This window comes from Cynocephalus volans, chromosome 13 (genome assembly GCF_027409185.1).
Source record: "Cynocephalus volans isolate mCynVol1 chromosome 13, mCynVol1.pri, whole genome shotgun sequence".
NCBI classification, from domain to species: Eukaryota; Metazoa; Chordata; class Mammalia; order Dermoptera; family Cynocephalidae; genus Cynocephalus; species Cynocephalus volans.
In genome coordinates, this window is record NC_084472.1 from 2,774,926 (window position 1) to 2,777,872 (window position 2,947).

The window sequence follows — 2,947 nt, forward strand, 5'->3', positions numbered from 1 at the left end:
TCCATGGCGCAGATTAATGAAGTGTCATGAGAGCAACATGGTTCCTGAAAAGTTTCTATGAATTGGAGCAGGGTCTTAATCATGTGAAAAGCAAAAATGCTCACAGTTAGTGAACTTGCATTTCACTCAAAGTACACGGTATTTTAATTTTAAAACAAAAATAGTTTGTAGAAGATTCCCACCCCCACCTTTATTTGTCCCTTCGGTTTTCATTAATTTTTTTTTTTTTTTAAATCATATGCCTTTTTGAAATTGTGCATTTATCTGAGCAGTAACTAAAAGTTATTTCTTCTTTGGTTGTTGAGGTGAAGATAATATCATCTTCAACAATGTAATTTCTGCCTTGTTTTCTGTACGTTGCAGCAACCTTGACTGCATTTTCAGAATTTCATCTTTAAGATCTTCCTATTTCATTACTGCGGCCATAATGAACCCCTTTTCAAACTCTTTTGTGAGTCTTCCCTGCTGCTGTGGAGCCGTCATCCCTTTCCTGGTGGTCCACACAGGCACCTCATCCGGGCCTGCAGGGGAAAAGTGTTCTAGCCGGAGGCTGCAAACCCGGCCTCCATGATCTTGTCAGCACCTCACTCTCCTGAGTGAGCCACAGGCCGGCCTAGGCCTCCATGATCTTGGACAGAGCACTCTGTCCCATGTTTGCTTCCAGACACTTCTGTCTCTCCTCAGAACTCAATTCGTGCCACTTGAGTTCCAAGGCCCCACTAAAAGGAATGACAAAGGCATCTGGTCACACTTGTCCACCTGCTCTTTCATTTTTATCAACCACTTGTTTTCTTTCTAGTGTAGTCTTTTCCAGAAAGACTGACAAAGTAGACCATTGATTTTGAAGTAAAAAATAAGTGTTTATTCAACACTCCAGTCTGCCATTCCAATCATGATAGAAGCGAACCGGTTTCTTTGGATGTGTAACCTGGGATTTGACTTTGCACATGACGTCATATTTAGGTTTTAGTTTTTTATCTCCTCTCACAGCCAAGTTTCCTAGTTTACCAATAAAGCTCTTCACGTATTATTTCTATAGCTTGAATAGGGCATATACTTCCTACAACATGTGTGATATCATCATCTTCAAAAGCACGTGTTTGATGAAAGATCCCATCACAGGCACTAATATGAGATAAAAAGCCATGCCCCAGGCCCTGCCCATTGGGAGCTCCTTCCCCAAGGCCAGCAGTAGCTGCTACGCTAGGAAGGTAGGGATTTTGCTTGCTGGTGTGTGGTTCTGGCAAAGCAAGTCGAGCCTCTCCTCTGGCACACAGACTCAGCTGTCATGAGGATGGACAGTGTAGAACAGGGAGTTTCCTGCTGGAGCCTGACTTGGTTGACACGTTGAAGAAGGCAGGTTTCCCAACATTTGGTAGCCCAGCAACACCAGGGCTCAGAGAGGTTCCAAATCTTCCATTGATCGGGGGTGGTTTAATTCCACCACCTCCCTTCTTGGGAGGCATCGTGCTCTGGGTGAGTGGTGACATGGGGTCCCAGAGGCAGCCGCTGGTGGGGAGGAAGGAAGAGGGAGCTCAGGTCCAGCCCTCCACCAACCAGTCTCATTTTGCCTCACATTTCCTATTTTGGTTATTAAGTCAAAAACTCCCTAAGCCCAGGGCCAATGTTTCATGCTTCTCTGTTTCCTTCCTACCTCCTAACCCAGTGGCAGGCACACAACGCACACGGTGAAAGAGCTGATGACCAACACTGGAGAGGGGACAGCGTGCATGTCACTCACTGGATACATAACTGGATACACCACGCTTATTTTAAAGAAGAGAATCCAACCTCCCTTCTTTAAACCAGGTCAGTCCCCACTGGGCAAGAGTCACATGCTTATCACACTTATCACACACACAGTCTTGCTCGGAAGATACAGTGCACCTCTGGATGGGAATCCTGGTGCACTGGGCAGCAGCGCAGGTGGAGGTGCGGTCTTACTTGTTGGAGGCTGTGGAAAGAGGGCAGGCACAGGGCTGACAGTCCCCAGGAGTCCCTCGAGAAGGCGCCCCATAGAAGCCGGGCAGGCACTCCTCACAGTGTGCTCCAGTGGTGTTGTGCGTGCATGCCTAGGGCACAGGATGGAAAGAATGGTCAGCTCAGGTTTCCTAAAAAGGTTTTCTGATTCACTTGAAGTCCGAGTGAAAGAAAAGACAAAATGTTAAAACAAGTCACTACACTCTAAGTTATGTGATGAAGAATTACCTGTTTTCAGATGAACTATTTTTTAAAAATGTAATTTGTATAAATGAGAAACCTAGAAACATTTACACTATGTCAGAGTAACTGGTGCCAGATTTGCCCACCTGTAGGAAACAACTGGAAAACTGGCACAAAATGTAACCAACAGCTGCCTTCAGATGCTGAACAATAGCTAGTGCAGGTCTGTGATGCCCTGGAGAGGGCAGGCATCGAGGGTGTCTGAGGATCGTATGTCTGTCTGCCTGGAGACACCTGCTGGGTGGGGGGCCCAAGCAGAGCACGGTGGTCTTGCTGATTTGAGGAACAGAGGTCAGAGTTTGGGGGGACTGGATGAAGTGAGATCTGTGCAGAGTACTGGAGTTTTCATAGAGTATGAGCTCCAGAAATCTGCACAGGGGACCCCTTCAGATGGCTGAATACTAAGCTGCTTGTACATACAGTGAAACTCCATGAGGCCAGACCTAGAAATACAGGTGAGCTGTAAGCTGAACAATTTAGAACAAGTACAGAGCTAAGGAGCATCAGAATTCCATCAAGCTAGGGTGGGGAACTCAGAGATAACCATCCAGGGTCTTCTGAGCAATAGGTGTTCTGAGTGGTCAAGGCCCCAGGCAGCTCCTTAATAGCAAAGCAAACCTGCCATAGAGTAAAGGCTACATTGCACCCACCCTAGCAAAGCTTGGCACAACTCTTGAAGCAATCAGGCTGACCTGAAATAATTTAACTGCCTGCCAGAATGAAC

General features: G+C 46.5%; 1 pseudogene; it reads right to left on the minus strand.

The window, feature by feature from the left end:
- Window positions 1-282: 282 nt before the first annotated feature.
- LOC134361895 (obg-like ATPase 1) lies at window positions 283-1,980 on the minus strand (annotated as a pseudogene).
- Window positions 1,981-2,947: the final 967 nt, after the last annotated feature.